The sequence below is a fragment of the Eumetopias jubatus genome, unplaced genomic scaffold (genome assembly GCF_037043125.1).
Source record: "Eumetopias jubatus isolate StellerSeaLion01/CBP00866 unplaced genomic scaffold, mEumJub1_p1.0 scaffold_3, whole genome shotgun sequence".
Classification (NCBI taxonomy): domain Eukaryota; kingdom Metazoa; phylum Chordata; class Mammalia; order Carnivora; family Otariidae; genus Eumetopias; species Eumetopias jubatus.
This window is the reverse complement of record NW_028274809.1, coordinates 29,017,873-29,038,751: the sequence shown is the minus strand read 5'-3', so window position 1 is coordinate 29,038,751 and position 20,879 is coordinate 29,017,873. Positions and strand designations below refer to the sequence as shown.

The window sequence follows — 20,879 nt, the reverse complement described above, 5'->3', positions numbered from 1 at the left end:
GGCATTGTAACTTGTATAGCAGTGTAGACATGAAGTGGAGCTCTGTTTTTATAAAAATAAACCAAAACAGCTGGGGGGGGGGGGGGGTCTCTGTGAATACTTGAAAATAAATGTTTAATCCTCCAAAAATACTGGGTATGTGGTAGATGATAATTATTTTAAATATCCAGTCTACCTTCCCCAGACCTGTCTTTGGTGTCCTTTCTGGAGGAAGTGATGTCTCTCCACTCACCCTGGGCCAGGACAGGATCGGGCTGGGCTGTGTGACTTGCTTTGGCCAGTGCGACATGGATGGAAGTGACATTTGCCACCTCCAGGCAGGAGCACGAGGTGCCTTGCACAGCCGTGTCATTGCTTTTCCCCTGCTCAAGAACTGCACGTCTCCGAGCGGGGCACTGCTCCATCGCAGGTCCTGTGGAGCAGAGCCACAAATGCCCTGTGCAATACAGGAAATGAGAGTGAGAAATAAACCTTTGTTGAGATAACCATTGAGATTTGGGGTCATTACTACAACGCAACTCCGAAGAAGCTGACAGAACACAGGTGTGAAAGAGACAGAAATCTCAAGCGTTAGGTCGAAGTTTTTAGCGGGTGGCTTAGTTTAGCCCTCCAGTAAAGTAGAGCCTGCGTTGGTGCTCTGCCGATCTCATAATGACTCCCGGGCCCCAGTGTCAACGTGAGCTGAGACTACTGACCACCTTCCTCCAGCTAGGATTCTAAGACTTGAAGGCAGTTCTACTGACAGTGTTGCTGGGGGAATGCAAAAAAATAGATTCCGTTTCTGCATCACCCAAATTTCAAAGTGCAGTTCAACCATAATATAGCAATCTAAAAAATGACGTGCTTTTTCCTAATAGCAAGGGGGGCTGGGCTTCTTTTCTCGGTCCTCTCTCTCCCAGACAACTAATCAGGGAATGTGTTGGGCATCCCCTCCAGCCCAATGGGTACCCTGTGCCCTATTGAACTCTTCATGCCCACAAAGCCCTTGCGGGAAGCGGAACTTAGAATGGGATAAAATATAAGTAAGTCCACCCAGAGGCCTATGGTTGATAGCTTTTTATTTTTATCCCCATGATTAAATTGCCTTTCCCCAGCCACTTCCCCAGAGAATAATGGTGGGTGCTTTTTCTCTTGTCCCTCCTGTTTTTTGGAACTAGTCCATGTACTAGGCCACAGTAGAAGCAGTCACCTTGGAACAACATGATCCCACCCTGGGCCCGGGTGGGTACCCTACCCAGGCTGGATACATTCTCTCCACAAAGCGAGAATTCAGAGCGGCTATTGGACATCTGTTCTTATTGTTATTAGCCCAGCATCCATGGCCCATTTTGCTGGTGGCAGATCCCTTCTGCTAATGGTCAAGAGCCCAGCTTTTGTGGCCTCAGAGTTCAGGTCAAATCCCAGCTCTTGCAAGTTATAGCTCTGAGGCCTTAGCCAAGACACATTCATCTGCGCCTCAATTTCCCCACCTAGGAAAGGGGACAATGTGCTAATTAAATTAGCAAACAAAGAAGATAAGTTTAAAACGATTGAACTTATCTAAAATACTTAAAACTGTACCCAACAATCGACTTCATGTAGCTTTGCTCTTACTGTTATGTGTTTGCAGGAGGGCCAACCTTGGCCCTGGCTCCAGGCCTGGCAATGAGCATTTCCTTCCATCTGCCCTCCGGGTGGTCCAGAAATGGGCATGTGACCAAAGCTGGGCTTACCTGCAGCCCTTCCCGAGACTGGGACTCTCAGAAAAGCAGAGTTTTGGCAAAGGATAGAAGTCTGGAGGTCCTGTTGGTCATCGGGTCCCAAGAGGGCTGAGCCAGCCAAGAATGGAGCCGGCGGAGGTGCAAGAGGAGGGAGAGGCTACTGCTTATGGTGCCCTGTCACCACCTGGATCTAGCTGGCCGAGAATTTTCAATTATTTGAGTCCTTAAATTTCCTAATTAGCTTACGCCAGGTTGAACTGCTTTCTTTGTCCCCTGCAGAAGCAAAACAGTCCTGACATATTCATTCTGGGCTCGTCCCTTGAACAAAGGAGATGTAAAGTCGCACCAGCGCGGGGCGTCCTTGGTTCCTTGGTTTGCAGGGAGTGGAATGGAGAAGCTGGTTGCAGGGAGCAGCTGGGGGCTCCCCTGGCCACAGCCTTTCCTGGCTGCACCTGGCTTCTCAGAGGCTATGGGACACCAGTGTAACCTGAGAATGCATTTCCTTTTCTTGCTTAAGCTGGCTTGAGTGCCCAATGCGCACCTCGAGAATCACGGGAGTCCTAACGAGTGGTGTGTTTTCTGTTGTTTGTTTTTAGGAAGAAAAAGTACATGGAATACAAACATTCTATAAGATCCTGGTATATAATTCAGAGATAGCTAGCTTACTGTCCTTTCTGCCAAACCACAAATATGATCCCAAAAGATGAACATGTGTTTGAAAGACAAAAGTCTCCTCTCCACACTTGCGGTCAACAGATGACATGAGTTAGCTCAGACCTTGATAAGTGTTGGTGGAATGGAAGCATGATCTCCAGCGACATCTTTCTGCCCATTCTAGGATGAAGAGGTGGTACTCATACCAAAAGTACCACTTCTGGGGCACCTGGGTGGCTTAGTCGGTGGAGCATCAGACTCTTGGTTTGGGCTCAGGTCATGATCTCAGGGTCCTGGGATCAAGCCCCAACGTCGGGCTCCGCTCTCAGTTCGGAGTCTGCTTGGGGGGAAAAAAAAAAAGGTACCAGCTCCACCACGGTGCAGTGCAAGAGTTGGGGGGTTGGAGTTGCAGGACTTGAAATCTAGCTCCCCTCTCGCTAGTCCCTAATCATGCAGCCTTGGGCAAGGCACTGCCACTCCCCTAGTTTCCATTTTCTCACCTGTAAATGGCTGATGATAATACCCACCTCACTCACCGGTTGCTTCTGCCACCAGAGGAGGGCAAGTACATAAAAGTGAATTAGCATCTCTGCGCCTCATTCTCCTCCTCTGCAAAAGGAGGATCTTCCCACGGGACCTTGCCCAGCTGGGCTTGATGTGAGGAGGAAGGTGGAACCCTCATGCTCAGTGCTGACCATGGTGCCTGACCTGCAGTAAGCACTCACTAATCTTTGTTGTTATTGATCCCTTCACTGTTGCCACAGCTTTTTCCTACTTATAGGATTGGTGACCTTCCTGCCTCTCGGTGCCCATTTAAAAATACTGTTCAGTCGCCATTCATGTAATCCCAGGTGGTTGTGGCGACCGAAGTGTCCTCGAGGGCCCGGCCCTGGCAGCGCACTACCCCCCTGTCTTGCCGCGGGACACTGCCACCTCTCTGGCTAACAGCCCACTGCCGTTAGCCAGCAGCTGACGCTTGGCCTGCACACAGTCGTCAGCTTTGCATTTCAGTGGCTCCCCGTGGCCCACAAGTTCATGGCATCTGGTTCAAACACCTGGTTTTTTCTTTATATCCTGCTTTGTTCCAGAAGATATTTAAATATCTGGCAGTATCTCATTTTTGTTGAAGATGCTTCGTGATCTCTCACTACAAAACTAGACCTTCAGAATAGTCTTAGGACCCAGACCCCATGATCACCTCAGTTTGGTCCTGTCATCCACTGGTTTGATGGGAATCTCTCCAGCAGGGGTCTACTCGTTGCCGGGCACAGGAGTACAGTCGTGGAGGCCTCACTCTCAGGGTCTTAGGTTCAGCTGGGGCTCCAGCCCATGAAGTTGGTGTATTAGTTGCCTAGAGCTGCCATAACGAAGTACCACAAACTGGGTGGCTTATTAAAAGCAGAAATGTATTTTCTCCCAGTTCAGGAGGCTAGGAGTCTGAAATCAAGGCCATAGCCCCTCCAAAGGCTCTAAGGGAAGAATCCTTCCTTGCCTCTTCCAGCTTCTGGTGGCCCATGGCCTTCCTTGGCTCATGGCAGCATACCTCCCGTCTCTGCCTCCATCTTCACGTGGCAGTCTTCTCCCTGGGTATCTGTGTCTCCAAATCTCCCACTCTTTATAAGGACACCAGTCATTGCATAGAGGGCCCATCCTAATCCAGTAGGACCTCATCTTTATTTGATTACATCTGCAAAGAGCCTATTTCCAAATAAAGTCACATTCATGGGTACTGGGTGTTAAGACTTCAACATATCTTTTGAGAAGACACAATTCAACCCATAATTGCAGCCAAAGCAGCAAGAAACAAACAAATGAGGGCAAAATTTAAATGAAAATACTTTTTTTTAGGGATGCCTCAGTTGGTTAAGCATCTGCCTTCCGCTTAGGTCATGGTCCTGGGGTCCTAGGATCAAGCCCCATGCTCCCTGCTCTGTAGGGAGTCTGCCTCTCCCTCTGACACCCCCCCCCACTCTCTCCCAGAGACATATTCTGTCTCTCTCTCTCTCTGAATAAATTTTTAAAAAAGAAAATACTTTATGGATTTGACTAAAATTCACAATTTTATAGTGGAAACTGGTATAGGACAGTGGTTCAGAGTGTGGGTTATTGAATCAGTGTCTGAGTTGGAATTCTGCAAAGATCTATTTCCTTCCTTTTATAAAAGTAGAATAATAGTAATGCCTCCATCATTAGGCTGTTTGGAGGAGGAGGTGGGCAGTGAGCTAAAACATGTCAATCACCACATATAACACCATAACACCTGCATGTAGTAATCTCTAAATAAGACCCTCTATTATTTACATTTAGAATCTTAAAATTTCCAAAAATGAGAACACTTTAAATAAATCTGTTGTTATTAAGCCTTAAATCAAATATCATTGTGCACTTAGGCAGGTCTTATCTGTCATTTCGTAAATGAGCTACTCTATGCTCATACAGCTTACCTTCTATTAAAGTAACAGGGATTATAAATATCAAGTTATTCGGACACTGTATTCTATTGCAGTGAATGTGCTGCCCACATGGCTAGCCCTCTCTGTGAAGGTAAAATGGATTATAAAGATCAAGCTCTTCGGCCATTGCATAGCCACTGCCATAAACTGGCTACTTGACAGTAGACAGTGGCTACTTGATTTCTTTAAACTGAAATTTACCCTAGTGACAGCAGCATGAGAAAACACACCAAGCCATCACCCAAGCTCAAGAGCTGTCTGTTTACACAGTATGCAGTTAAAATGAATTTCGTTACCATGAAATTTCACCTGTAGTGATTTTTTTTCATTAATGTGGGCCAAGGCAAATTGATTAGACTACTGATCTCCAAAAAGTAGAAGCCTTCATGGACGGAATGTTGTGGTGAAAGCAAATTGGACACATTTTCCTACTATTCTTGAGAAAGAATGGAGGTGAGAAAAGGAACAGAAAATGAGGAAATTTTTTTAAGATTTTATTTATTTATTTGAGAGAGAGCACAAGCAGGGGGAGCAGCAGAGGGAGAAGCAGATGCCCCGCCAAGCGAAGAGCCCAATGCAGGGCTCGATCCCAGGACCCTGGGATCATGACTTGAGCCGAAGGCAGATGCTTAACCGACTGAGCCACCCAGGCGCCCCTGTGGAAATTTCTTTAAATTTATTGTTAGTGTTCCTGTCTTGGTTTTTCTTTAGAATGCTCGGTTCTAATCCAAGGTACTATGGTCAATTTTTTAGTTAATCTTTTACTTAATATTGTAATATAGATTGGTATTATAATTGTACTATAACCTCATTTTAAATACATAGAAATTGAGACATAGGCATTTTTAAAAGATATTTTTGAAACTGAGACTCTTAATTGCTATACACTGGAGTTTAAAATGTTATCAGAAAACACATTGCCTTGAACTTCTAACCCAATAGCCCTTCTCAAACTTTATTGTCTCGGGATCCTTTTTTTTTTTTTTTAAGATTTTATTTATCTATCTATCTATCAGAGAGAGAGAGAGAGAGAGAGCACAAGCGGTGGGGGAGACGGGCAGAAGGAGAAGCAGGCTCCCAGCTGAGCAAGGAGCCTGATGTGGGACTTGAAGGCAGACGCTTAACAGACCAAGCCACCCAGGCATCCCGGTCTCAGGATCTTTTAAACTCCTTAAAATTATTGAGGACCCCAAAGAACTTTTGTTTGTGTGGGTTATATCTATTGATATATATCATATTAGAAATTTTAAGTTTTAAGAAGTTAAAACCTCAAACAGTAAATTATTTGTTAATTCATTTTAAAGTAACAACCATGCTTCTTAGCATCAGAGCATGTTAACATCAGAGCAATGACATTATCATATGTAGGGAGCCTCTGGAAAACTCCATAGTATACTCATGAGAGAATGAGAGCAAAAAAGGTAAATAACAAACATCTTAGTATTATTATGAAAACAGTTTTGATCTTGTGGATTCCCTAGATAGGTCTCAGGGTTCCCCAGGAGCTTTGGGCCAGACTTTGAGAACCATTTGTCTAGGTAGTTCCTACGCCTTCATAGCAAAACTGTATTTTTTGTCTAAACTATGACTATGCAAGGAATAAGTAACAAGCATACTTGTAAAGCTCTGAGTTTCTAACACTGAATAAAATATATAACTGATATATTACCAATTTTCTTGTTATCTTTAACATAGAAGCAACATGGGCAATACAGAGTGTGTGTTCTGAGGGGGCCCTGGAGGCTGGCACCCTGAGTTCTAATCCCAGCTTCGCCACTTAGCTGCGTGGCCTTGAGGGGGTCCCTTAGCATCTCAGCCTCAGTAAAATGAGCAGGCTATTCCCATTGACCTCTGAGGCTCGCTGTGAGGATTAACTGGAATAATCTCTGTAAGGGAAGATGACTTTCCCAGTCCCCTCCCAGGGAACCTGGGGCCATGTGCCCGGTTCAGGGCCATGTCGCCCCTGCCTGAGAGCCCTCTCTTGCCCATCTCACACCCTCAGAGGTGGACAAACTAGAGGAGTTGGATTTCTGAGTCCCTGGATTGTTGCATGAGCCAGAAATAAGCCTTTGTGGTGGTAAACCACTGAAATGGGTTTCAACTGACTCCCTACTGCAGGGTAGCCTGGCCTCTTCACTAACACATTAGGGCCAGATATTTGAACAGGAGAGGGCGCAAAGGCGGGGGGGGGGGGGGGGGGGTGACATTTAAACGGAAATTTAGAAGATTAGAGGCTTCAAAAATTAGAAGATTTTAAGGCAAGAGCGACCTAAAGGTGGGGGCAGGGAGGCATTCCCAGCAGGGGAATAGAAAACGCAAAAGCCCCCAGGCAGCCGCCAGAAACTTTCCAGAGACCGGCCTCAAGCAAGGGGGAAGTGGCAAGAGATTAAGTGTGAAGACAAAGTCCCAGGGACACTGAAACCTTTGCAGTCCCCAAACCCCACTAACAGCTTGCAGCCTGTGGGAGAGGCATCTCTGCATCATCTACCCCGGGCCCCTCGGTGGGAGCCACAGAGCCCTGGGGGACACCGGAGGGGAGGCTGACTGCCCTCCAGTTAAAGAGTTGCAGTCTTAAGGATATGCAAGAAGCGCAGGAATAAAGCTCCAGTTGGTGCGACTGAAAGATAAGCATATACAGTCCCGGCATAAGCACATTCACCACCATCTTTCTTAAGTTCTGCAGCTCCTCCATGTTTTCACAGGCCCTCCCTGGCTCGGGGAAGAGGAGAGCTGCCCCATATACCTGGAGGGTGTGTGCAACTTCAGTGGCAACAATGGGGCTTTTCATTTTGCCAGGGAGGTAACACCTGTTCCCAGCGGTGGGGCACAGGAGCCCCCATGTTCTCCAACAACACAACGGAAGCAGCAACGGGGGGGAGAAGTTTCCAGTGTTGCATCCTGGTGGGTATGGCCATTTCAGCAGTGGTTTTTGGAGAACGGCTGAGTAAATATCTGACGAAGGAACGAATGAATGAATGTTACAGTTCAGAACCATCATACCAAATTATTGCCACCTTACTTCAGGGTATTTAAGTCCAAATTCCATTTCTTAGACGCTTCTGAGTCAATGCTCAAGAGTTCGTAGAGGGTGTCACATTTTGTGTGTGTTTTATCAACCTGGGGTTCAGTGGTACCCACAGGTACAGTGCCTCCTTTGGTAAGGAACTGTGGACTGTTTATCTTTTGATGATTCCAAGGAAAGGGATGGAACCATTTGCCTGTGCTTGTTAATTTGTTTGTAACTCTCAAAGTGGATACATTTTATGCGACATCAAAACAGATCATCAAAAGGAGAACGGTATATTATCAAAAATGCTAGCTTGCAGGTCCAGACTAACTCATGAACTTACAACAGTGCCCCTCCTTGGAAGACACAGGACATTTGGAGTCTGAGTATCCTGGTGAGCTGTGAGGACGTTTTTTCCAGACGGGACGATGGAATTAGACTTACGTGCACAGGGGACGGGGGAGGAGGGCGCCCTGGGGGTCTGGACCGGGTGGAGGCCACTGTCTCAGACTGGCAGTGTGCTTTGCTTGTCCCACACCACGGGCTTCTGTTTTTATAGTTTCATTGTCAACATTTGAGTAGGGGGAATAGCAGATAGAAACCAAGATCTCTGGCTTTCTTTAAAAGTTTTGAAATGTCGGGCCAAAGCGGGTCCAAATGCCCACGAGGTAGCGACGAGCCGGAGCTGAGCTGGCTCTACCCTCTGCACTGTACACACTCTTCAGTGTCCCACGGTTCCCTCCACTCCCACTGCCTTTCCCTTCGCCAGCTTCATCCACTGACGGTACTGCTGGGGTCTTGGAAGGGACCCCAAGAAATAGCATCTCTTCTGTTCTTCTCTGGGTTCTAAACCAGCTGAGAAGTAAGCACGTAAAGCTGAAGGCAAAAAAGATCTCCTCTACAGAGAGAGAAGAGGTTGGAAGGCACGGCTTCCGGTTGCAGGCAGAACCAAGCTGACTTAGCCGGTGGGGCTGCAGGGATGTGGCTCAGGGCAGGCCGCCCGGGTCTTTCTAGAGCAGAGGAGCGGTGGAGCGCAGGTTCTGCGTGCAGTCATTCTCCCAGAAGGAGGAAGGCATGTCAGGACTTCAGGCTTCCCAAAGTGTGTCAAAGGGCAAAGAGGCCTGGTGTGACAGTCGTGGGAACTCCCAGGGAGGGGAAGGAGCACCCCTTGCCCACCGGGCGCACGGAGCCGCTAGGGCTGGTGAAGGCTGGAGGAAGGTTTCTTAAACAAGCTGAGTAGGGGCGCCTGGGTGGCTCAGTTGGTTAAGTGTCTGCCTTCGGCTCAGGTCATGGTCCTGGGGTCCTGGGATCGAGCCCCGAATCGGGCTCCCTGCTCGGTGGGGAGTCTGCTTCTCCCTCTCCCACTCCGCCTGCTTCTGTTCCCTCTCTCGCTGTTGTCTCTCTCTGTCAAACAAACAAACAAACAAACAAATAAATAAATAAAACAAGCTGAGCAAAGAACACCCCACCCCACCCCACCCCCGGGCTCCTGGTGATTTTCTCCCAGGGGCCCTTAGCTCAAGGTAAATAAATGTGGTAACCTTCAGCCACCGTGGAAACGAAGTTTCTAGAAAGAAAGAAGCCGAACTCACTCTCTACTGGGGCAAATCAACCAGAAGGACAAGCATGGAAAACAAAAACAACAGAATAAAAAGACAAAGGACTGAATGGCAATCCAAGGTGTGTTTTATGACACAGGAGCTAAATTCAGGAGAATGAGGGCGAGGCCTGGCATAGACGGGCAAACAGTAGAGTCTGGGGCCGGCCACTGAGGCACAGTCTTGTTCAGTGGGCACTAGTGAGGGCCACGCACATTCGCAACCATGCAAAGCACGTAACGTGAACCCCTTTAGAGATGATGAAACCGAGGCCCCGGGTGATTGATTCTAGGGGGCATGTGGAGGGATTCCAGGGCCGGTCGCACTGGCTCTGAAACCTTTCCCCTCTCCCTGCCTGTCCTTTTGGGCCAAGTGTAAGTTGTTTCCCAAGAACAGGAGCAGCTCCTTCAGAGAACTGCGGGTCTGGAGTTAGAGCCCTGGGCTGGACTGGGCCGGACTGGGCCTAGCTGGGCACTCCAGCTTGCCCCGCCCCTGGACCAGTCGGCATCCTGGCCCCTCCCGGCTAGTAAGCTGGTTACCTCTGGTCTGTGATGTCGTAACCTGACCTTTCCCATCCTCTGGCTGCCCACTCCCCACAGAGCAGAGATGGCGAAAAGGGTATGAAGTCAGCCTCCACACCCACCATGTATGACCCTCCTGGTCCATCAGCAGCAGGTTTTCCAGAAAAGAGGGAGAGCGGCGGGGCACGACTTTGTTGGAGGGGTTCCTTCCCTCCTGGTTTAGTTGTGATGCCATCGACATACACACCTCAGTTATGCCTGCCCAGGGTCGCGCTCACTCGGTTCTCCACGAGATCGACTAGTGAAAATCTCTTAATAGGGAATGTTTTTAGAAGGAACATATGGGGAATAAAAAAAGGGCTAAATATAAACCTGTATTTACAGAACTGAATAAGGAGCAAAGAAAAACTGAACAGAAAGAGCCGGATGGAGAAGTCTCTCCTAAAACAGGTTTTTTTTCGGTGGGTGTGAGTGAGCATTTTGCTGTATATGTGAATTCGTGGAACACTGGAGTTGCCTATAATTAAACAAAGAAAACAGCTCACGATGCCAAAAACAGTTCTGATGCCAATCATATTATGGAAGCACCAGAGGACTATACCCACTAACTGATAATATCAGAACTATTATTTGGTTGCATTACAGACTTAGAAACGATCAAATGGAGCATAGACTTTTAAAATAGAAGTTTCATATTTAAGGCATCTTTTAGGTAGCTAAGGCAACTCTTTGAGAAATGATCTACATGAATGCTAAAAGAAAAAAGAGGCCAACTCTGAAATTAGGGCATAAGCAGTCATGAAAGAAATCCCCGTGGCCCAAAGAGGGTGAGGAAGGAATGAACACATTTATTGAGCGACTATCATAGGCAGAATGGTTGCTGGGCATTCTCTTGTTTGACCCTCGTGATGTTGCTAAGACGAAAGGATTATTTTTCTCCCCTCTCTGTTAGACTGAAGATCTCAATGTCAAAGGTTACACTGCTAGCACACAGCAGGCTTGGGATCCAAAGCTAGTTCAAACCCAGTTGTCTGGGGCACCTGGGTGGCTCAGTCCATTAGGCATCTGCCTTCGGCTCAGGTCATGATCCCAGAGTCCTGGGATCAAGCCCCGTGTCAGGCTCCCTGTTCAATGGGGAGTCTGCTTCTCCCTCTGCCCTTCACCCAACTTGTCCTTGCTCTCTCTTTCTCAAATAAATAAAACATATTTTTTTAAAAATCCAGTTGTCTGGCTCCAGAGACGCTTGCCCTTTCAAATACAGCGTGGCCTTCCACGGTGGCATCAGCAGGCACTGCTCCTGAGGTTCTCATTTCCTCCTTGCCAAAGTTTTTAACTCAAGTCTATTTGAGGAGTTTTCTTCTCTCTTTAGGGAAAGGTATTTTCTTGAAAGCACTTGGTGGTAAATTTTACTGTTAAGAAATCCCCATCATAACTTTTGTGTGTCGTGTCTTTTCTTACATCAGTTAGATTTTATATTATTTTGCGTGTATATTTCTCTGCCAGAGACCTTACATGTTGACACAGTATGGTGTGAAGCAAATACTTGACTCACTTGGATCATCATGATGCAAAATCTACCATAACTGCCAAGGGTGGGTCCTGACCAGGAAGGATCCGGCTTCGCCTGCCTGTACTCAAATGTCAAGGCCATCTTTGAACAAGCAGATTAGCCACAGATGGTGAGATAGCAGAGAGCAAGTGGAGCGAGAAAGGTTCCCAGTCCTCATAGAAAGTGTGCATCGGAGGAAGCCGCATTCTTTTTATTGAACAACCCTTCCCAGTGTCAAGTTACCCTTCAACAGCACCCTGTAGAAAGTGCTGGTTTATACGGCCAGCTGGTCTGTGGTGGAGAAGGTCTAACTCCCTAAGACATGCGTCAACAGCCCGCCTACTCAGACAGGAGACACCCCGCTTTCCTGCAACTACCCTAGAGCGCTGGACTCCCAATGTGCAGAGCCCAAAAGGCAGCATCACTGAGCAGCAAGAAGGAATGCTGGAGCTGCCAGTTATGTATATGTTTTTAATGTCACCCTTTAAAATGTTGGGTTTCAGGGGCACCTGCGTGGCTCCGTTGGTTAAGCATCTGACTCTTGATTTCAGCTCAGGTCCTGATCTCCAGTTGAGGTCCCAGCCTCGGGCTCGGTGTGAAGTCAGTTTGGGATTCTCTCTCCCTCTCCTTCTGCCCCTCCCCCGCCCCCTGCAAGTGAGCTTGTGCAGCGTGCGCTCTCTCTCAAATAAATAAACTTTTGAGTTTCATGTAATAGATTTGCATGTACTTAATACATTAGTATTATAGTACATGCTTAGATTTTATTAGTTAATAGATGTAACCTGGAAAGACATGCTTGAAAATGGTTTGCCACCATGGGGACAAAACCAAAAAAGCTTGGGTAGCTGCCTAGGGGTAGGTAAATATCACTGGAGGTGGTGACCAAAGCCAGCTGCTAAATTCCTAAGATCCAAAAGATAAATCGAAATTGCCTGGGTCACAGTGCAGGGAGAAGCAAACCTGCCAGGAGCAAGGTACAGTTGGACTCTCCCTGCTTTTCTTTTTTACCAATGAGGATGACACCCTGCGAAATTGCCTGAGAAGCAGGTGGCTTGTGAGTCACAGGACAGCCCTTTCATTCCCTGAGTAGCCCAGGCTGTGGCCCTCAAGACTCAGAGAGACCAGCTCTCCTTCCCAAAGCAGTGAGTTCTGCCGGTCAAAGGAGTAAATAGTAAAAGATACTTCAACATCACTTGTCCTACAGGAAGTGTACATTAAAACTACTAAGAATACCCTATTCTTCAACCATCAATTACATAGATTTCAACAAGTCAGTAGTTGCCCCGGGTGGAGAAACAGGCATTCCCATATATACCCAGTGGGTGTATAAATTGGCAAGAACTTTCTGTAGGCAATTTGAAAATTCTGACCAAGAGTTTAAAAATTATACACATCTACCTACCCATCAGTTTCTCCTCTGGGTATTTTTTGAAGAAAATAATCAAATTTGGAGATAAAGGTATAAATACCTTTAAAACTTTGTTATTCAATCACTTATTCATTTTACACACACCTACTGGTGTCTTTTTTGAGGCAGATCCTGTGCTAGGTGCTGCCACACACCAAAAAATAAAATAGGGCTCTGCTCTCCTAGAGATTATTAATAATCATTACAGTGTTATTTATAACAGGGAAAAGTAGAAACTTAACATGACCGAAATGAGTGTTGTTGTTGTTCTGCAGTTATGAATCCCTATGTAGCCATTATAAATCGTATTGGAGGAGACAGTGGAGGGATGCCTGGCTCAGTCAGTCCGAAGAGTGTGCCACTCTTGATCTCGGGGTCGTGAGTTTGGGCCCCACGTTAGGTGTAGAGATTACTTAAATAAATAAGCTTAAAAAAAAAAAAAAAGACGACAACGGAAAATGTTCACATCAGGTAGTTTGAGTGGAAAAAAACAGTTAACAAAACAGACATTATATGTCTCCCCACAGCCTTGAGTGCCCAGAGAAGGGTCACAGTTCACCCTATCATTTGAGACAGAAGTAATTTAGAATGAACAGACTTCCCTTTAGTGAGAAACAAAACAGAATAGAACAAAAAAGCATTGGGAAATGTGCCCATCATTTCTTCCTACTTCATGAATGTTTTCTGAGGGTGATTCTAGGAGGAGCTAGCTGAGCAGGTAACAACAACATTGATGGAAGATTCTGAGAGGCAGTAAGACTCATCTCAGGAACTACAGCCCAACTGAAAATAAGTTACCTCATGCAATATTTAAAAAGAATCTCCCACATAATAAAAAACCCCTAAGAGAAATGGGCTTGCTCAGACACTGTTGGTATGAGGGTGGCTTGTTATAAACATTTGAGAAGGCAATTAGCAGTATTTATCAAAACTTGTAATGTCACTGCCATAACCTAGCTATTTTATCTATAGGAATATATAGGAGTACTTAGGCCTGCATGAAAAAATTTAATGAGGAGATGGAAATTAACCAGCTTAAACTTATCGGGAGCCCATAAGGAGACAAGAGAAAAAGAGGCAGCAAGAATACTTGAAGAAATAATGGCCAAAATTTCCCAAACGTTTTGGAAAAGATTAATGTGCACATCCTAGAAAGTCAAAAACTTAATCAACCCAAAGAGATCCACACTGAAATACACCATAGACAGACTGTCTAAAGCCAAAGATGAGGAGAGAATCTTGAAAACAGCAAGAGAGAAATGCAATATCATATGTAATTGATCGTTGGTGAATTAACAGTTGACTTTTCTCACCAGAAACTGTGGAGGCTGGTAGTCAGTGGGATGACCTGTTCAAAGTGCTGAAACAAAAACAGAATTGTACATCCAGCAAACTATCCGTCCAAAATGTATCACTGCGGGGTGCTGGGGTGGCTCGGTTGAGCGTCCGACTCTTGATTTCAGCTCAGGTCATGCTCTCAGGGTGGTGGGACTGAGCCCTGTGCCCCTCCTCCCCCCGCCCCCATTGCACGTACACACAGACTCTCTCTCTCTAAAATGAATGGATAAATCTTTAAAAAAAAAAAAAGTATCATTGAAAGACATTCAAATAAACAAATATAAACAAAACCTGAAAGAATTTGTCACTAGTTGACCTGCCCTGCAAGAAATACTCAAGGGAGTCCTTCAGGCTACATAAAAGGACACTGGACTATACTTGAATCCACATGATGAGATAAAGATCTCACTCTTGACTATACTGCGTACTAGGAATGTGGAGGAAAAGGCCAGACATAGCACATTTCTGGTTACCTTTTCTTCTTCTTACCCTTCAAGCTTCACACTCTGAGTTTTTAATGCAATATCCAAAAAATACCCAGTCACATTGAATCAGCCTGACGTTTGATTTGGAGGGCTGATGACCCACACTTGTTTAGACTTGTTGACATTTGGGGCTTGGAGCTAAGAGATATCTCCCTTTTGTATGACTGAGCACAACTTACGAAATAATGCCAGCAATAACAGCATCATCATTTTACAATGGAAGTCTAATTGGAGTGTGAACGGAAGTGCTATTGGCCAAGGGCCCCTATCCACTAGTTATGTCGTATTGGAAAATCTGACCCAGGAATCTGACAATCAAAAAGGATTATCTTTCATTTCTCCATTATTTGTTCACAGTTATGCCATCTGGCCCATATAACCAGAGGAAACTTGGCACCCACATTCAACTAGAATGACCATCAATTCACAAAACATCCCATTTTCTCTTTGCCAAGAACAAAGTGACAACTGATCTCAACGTGTAAGTACTTATATAAAACAAATGACTTGAGCAGGGAATATTTCTTAAGAAGATAGGGTTGGAAGAGCATTTTAGTGTCATCAGATATATCCAACTATGTTCTGAGAATATAACCTAATTTATCTTTCTTTGTGTTTGTCTCTGAAGTTTCCCTTCAATTTAACAAATACTTTTTGAGCACCTGCTTTATAAAATGGAATGAGCCAAACACTAAAAGGATACCAAGCTATATTAGGCAGGAAATGGCTCTAGCTCTATAAGAAAGAAAATACGAGATTTCAGTGGCTTAACCCAATAGAACTTAATTTCATGCTCACTCAACAGCTCAGTGATGCTGTCCTAGGTCAGGCAACTCTCTTCCACCTGGTGAGCCAGGGATTTGGGCTCCTTCTCTCTTGAGTTCCTGCCATCTTCTAGGGCATCAGGATCTTGGCTCAAGCTGCCTAAGTGGTAAAAGAATAAACAAAGCATGCACACTTCTTAAGATCCCCAGCCCACAAGTGACACCTGTCACTTCCACTTGCCTCCACCTGTAAGAAAAAGTCCCTTAGGCACACCTGGATGTAGGAGATTGGCCAATGTGGTCCCGGGCTGGGTAGTCAACTTCCCTGCAACAACTTTATACTCAGGAAGGAGAGGAACAAGCTAGAGGTCAGTTATTTCTATTGGGTAAGATGTAGATTCTATCTTCAAGGAACCTTTGTCAGAGTAGAGAAAAAAGCTCACAGGAGAGAAATGTCACAGAGGAGGTGGCATTTGAGATGATCCTGGATTGTCAGAACTGCCAGACCACGTGCTGGTGAGAGGGGCATTCTAGATGGAGTGACTGCCACTAAGGAAGCATGGAGGTGGGAAGGGAATGTTGAGTAACTAGTTTTCCTAGAACAAAGATTTGCATAGGGGAGAGATGGAGCTTAGAAGTTGTGTTAGGTCACTTATTATGTAAGGCTCTGAATGTCAGGACAAGGAGTTGGAATTCCATGCTTCCTTTATGATGATTATCGTGCATTTTTAACACAAAGTTTCCAGAACAATGATTGCATTAATCACAAACAAGCATCTCTCCCAGACCAGACAATACATTCACTATGAAGGGATTTCATTTTTCAGACGGTAACGCTAATGACTGCATCATACGACATTCACAGGCTGTGTAAATGATTTCAAAAGTTTGCATCTGTTCCCATGCATCTTGCTACTTACAAAATACAATCCAAACATTTCCATTTCACTCTTGCTCCTTCTCACAGGATTATCTCACATAGTTATCTAGAGACCTGAGGGTAGCTTTACGCATTGACATCACAAACCAGTAGGGCCTCCCTTGGGTGGGGCAGAAGACCTTTCTAGGGCTGTGAACTCTGAATACTGTTGACGCAAAATGAACAAACCTTTTAGAATCTCTAAAAGTAAAAATTCCAGCCCAAGTTAGGACAGCTGCCCAGGAAACATACTCTTCACAGGGAGAAAATTGCGCCAGAGAATGAACATTTTTACAAGGTTATATACTTTTTTTTACATCTTATAAAAGCTCAAAAGATTATAGACTAACATAGAGGCAGGAATCATGAGGGTTTTTTTGTTTTGGTTTGGTTTTTGGTTTTTTTGTTTTTGTTTTTTAAGAATTCCAGTGAGAGGCAGGTCAAATAGCTTTTTTTACTCCTGAGTTGTTTGTTTGTTTAAGATTTTATTTATTTAAGAGAGAGAAAGAGCACAAGCAGGGGAAGGCTCAGAGGAAGAGGGAGAATCAGGCTCCCTGCTGAGCAGGGAGCCCCACGTGACACAGGGCTCCATCCCAGGACCCTGAGATCATGACCTGAGCCAAAGGCAGACACTCAACCAATTGAGCCACCCAGGCGCCCCAGGAATCACAAGTTTTAACGTCAAGGAATGCAGGGAGTAGGAACATTGATATCTTCAAGATGGTTTTCCTTTAGGCCACTCATTTATAAAGTAGATGCACAATGTATGCTTGGTGGGCCGTAAATCAGGCTTTTGGTTTATTTGTTTTTTTAAGATTTTTATTTATTTGAGAGAGAGAGAGAATGGTAGAGAGAGCATGAGAGGGAAGGAGGTCAGAGGGAGAAGCAGACTCCCTGCTGAGCAGGGAGGCCGGTGTAGGACTCGATCCCAGGACTCTAGGATCATGACCTGAGCCAAAGGCAGTCGCTTAACCAACTGAGCCACCCAGGCGCCCAGGCTTTTGGTTTAAACAAAGTTAATGTACAGTCATGCTGACTTAGAAAGAAATCTAAAATGGCTTTCCTTATACATCAGGCCTTTTGAGAGTTTTCCTCTCGTTGATACCAATACTGATCACTGCACAGCCCATAAATGTGATTTCCTTCACTTTCATCAGACAGCGTCGTCACAGCCTCAGAGTCAATGTTGGCATGGAAATCGTACTGGAAATGTAACGGGCATAAATATTTGTTTAAAGAACATTCGGGTGCAAAGGGACAGGAGGGGCACATACAGCAACATTGGGGAGCCTCAGGAAAGTAGTAGCTGGTCTAAGAACTGAACTTTTTCTGAAGGCTTTAGGTTTCTAATGGTAGCATTCTGTGGATTGGGACTTTGATGTATATCCCCCCAAGCTGGCAGGGGCTTTCAAGTATACCCAAGTAGAACATTTAAGAAATCCTGATTGCAGGTGGGGTCTCACTGTTCTCATTGTGCTGCACATCATATCTTCCCTTTTTGGAACGGGGTAGGAAAGAAACAAATAAATAAATAGATTACAGAGAGATGCTGCCTTCATTTCTTCTACAGAATTCTTACTTGAAGCTCTTGGACCTACTTTACCTGGTAATTATTTTGCCAATTTCCATTTAATATAATGCAATTTTGCAAAACTGTTTTTAAGCCATTGGTTTAATATAGTCTAAATAGGCATGATATAAGCTAGAGTTTAGTTATACAGAGCTCTTAATATTATATACTTAACCTTACTTGCTTCATAAAATAAGACAACTATAAGCAATTTCACAGTTAATATTTTTAATAAGTTCACATTCCCATAACCATTTTTCCCGTGATAAAGTTAGCAAAAATTTTAAAAAGATAACATCTAAAGTTGGTGAGCATATTGTGAGATGAACATTCTCATTCACCAATGCTGCTGATTTAAATAAATAAGAACAAACTTTCTGGAAAGCAACTTGGGAAAATGTATCAAGGGTTTAAAAATGTCTATTCTGTTTGTCTCGATTCTATAGCACACACAAACAGAGCAAAAAAACATTCTCCACAGCAAAAAAAAAAAAAAAATCACCAATTAATGGTGATTATCTCTTGGTGATGGGGTAATAGATAGTTTTTACTTTGGAATTATATTTTTAAAAAAAATCTATCCCCACTGAGAAAATATCATTTTTATGATTATGGGGAAAATTCTTTCCATCATTTAAGAATGTAAAGAATTTTAATAAAATAAGAAAATCTTCATAATATTCAGTGAGAACAATACCATATTTTATAAAGAATATAACATCAACTAATTATATATGTACATGTGTATATATACAAATATATAGTCATTTGCCTAATAGATACATCTGTTTCCCAAAGCCTAATATGTACCAATGAGCTAAGTCTAAAGCCACATTTATCAATAAGTATTAGGCAATTGGGCAATCCATATGAATTATGGATTTTAAAAGTTTCTAATTTACAGTTTTTCAGCACGGAGCTTGTATTGCTTTTAAATTAAAAAAAGAACACTTAAAAACCAAATAGAAAAAAATCTCTACAGAGCATGATGATATCATTCTATTCATTGTACAGTTTATAAGTCATGTCAGGCTGTCAGCTTCCTCATCTGTAAATCGAGGGGATTAGACTAGATGTTCTCTAAGTTATCTCTCAGACTTAGAAGATTCTATGGCTGTGAACCATACAGCACACACCTAATAAATAATTATCAAAACAACAGACCATGTCTATAGTAAATCTAAAAAGACTCCAACCTTGAGGTGTAATGATATAATAATGAGAGCATGGCCTTAGCATAAAAAAAACTTGGCTGGTGGTGCCTGGGTGGCTCAGTTGGTTAAGCATCTGCCTTTGGTTCAGGTCCTGATCCCAGGACCCATGTAGTGGGGCTCCCTGCTCAGCCGGGAGTCTGCTTCTCCCTCCTCCCCCTCCCCCTGCTCATGCTCGCTCTCACTCTCTCTCTCTCTGCCTCTTTCAAATAAATAAAATCTTTAAAAATAAACACTTGGGTAGCATCCGGGCTGAGTCTCATTTCCCTCAGTAGAAAAGTGAGGATAATAATTCTTCTCAAAGGACTGAAAAGGGGTTGAAATGTGATAACAATTCCAAAGGCCTTCGCATGTTGGCTGGCTTGGAGTAAATGTTTGGAGTGATGCTTTACTCACTAATCTAAGACCTGACAGGATATTGGCCAGATTGCCCTGGACCATCAGTTTGCAGTCCCTGGATCTAAACTCCCATTTTGAACCCAGTAGCAGGAGGCAGAGGGTAACCTTTGTGAGGACTGAGCCATTTCAGCTTGGGGAAGTTGAGACGGGGGTTCAGGTGGGACCTGAGTGTGGCACACCATATCTCCAGGTCTTCGGGGTTGTCGTTCTGTGGGAAGAGAAGTGGGAGGCACAGGGAGTCGAAGCGGGGCACAGAGGAGAAGCCTGGTTGTGTGTTTTCCTTTGTGCTGGCTTTCTCACCTGCCTGCCAGGCTTTCTTCCTTCTCCCCTCCCTTCCTTCAGAAAATATTTAATGATACAGATGACGTGGCAGTCTCCAGGCATGGCCTCAGAGTTTGAATATTAAATAAGATATTGGTTCTGATCCTTAATTAGCTTATAGTCTAGTAGGAGAGACAGATAATAATAAAAATCACAGACCCACGTGATCAGCCCTGCACCCAGAGTGGGTTGATGGTCCGGAAGAGAGAGAACTCTGTGCTCGGGGGGAGTAGTGGACTTCAGAACATGGTGAGAGAAAGCCTCCCAAAGACAATCTCCCCAAGGTAATTTTTCTTTCTGGCAGAAGTAGATTTTGCTCCAGTGGTCAAGATGTGTTTGAGATTCGGAGGGGAGCACCCTGTCAGGAACAACACGTGAAGAGATCAATAACATGGCTCCTCCATTAGGGAACCTCATGGAAATGAGCTGCCACAAAGAAGCATCTGATGTACAGAAAGGAGGGAAATGAGGCTTACAACCAGACCATGAGGGATGTAGACCATGCTAAGAATTAGGAACAACAACTCAACAACAGGAAAACAAAAAACCCAATTAAAGAGTACACAAAGCACTCGAATAGACATTTCTCCAAAGAAGACACACAAATGGGCAACAAACATGAAAAGATGCTCAATTTCAATAATCACCAGGGGATGACCATTATAATAAAATAATAATAATAATAATAGAAGTGTTGGTGAGGATGTGAAACAATTAAAACCTTTGTGCATTGTCAGTGGGAATGTAAAATAGAGCAGCCAGAAAATAGTCTGGCAATTCCTCAAAAAATTAAAATGCAATTACCATATGATCCAGCAACCCCACATTTTGGTATTTATCCACAAGAACTGAAAGCAGAATCTTGAAGAGGTATTTGTACACCAATGCTCATAGCAGCATTAGCCGCAATAACCAAGAGTTGAGAGCAACCCAAACGTCCATCCATGGATGGATGGCTAAACATGTGGTAAACACATCCAAT

General features: G+C 44.5%; 1 long non-coding RNA gene across 1 annotated transcript in view; it reads left to right on the top strand.

Moving 5' to 3' along the window:
* LOC148164677 (uncharacterized) overlaps nt 1–20,879 on the top strand; it is a 36,295-nt gene that overhangs the window by 6,461 nt on the left and 8,955 nt on the right. Inside the window, exon 2 of the long non-coding RNA XR_015767850.1 lies at nt 15,071–15,194. This is a non-coding gene — a long non-coding RNA (uncharacterized LOC148164677). The remainder of the gene's footprint in view (nt 1–15,070; nt 15,195–20,879) is intronic.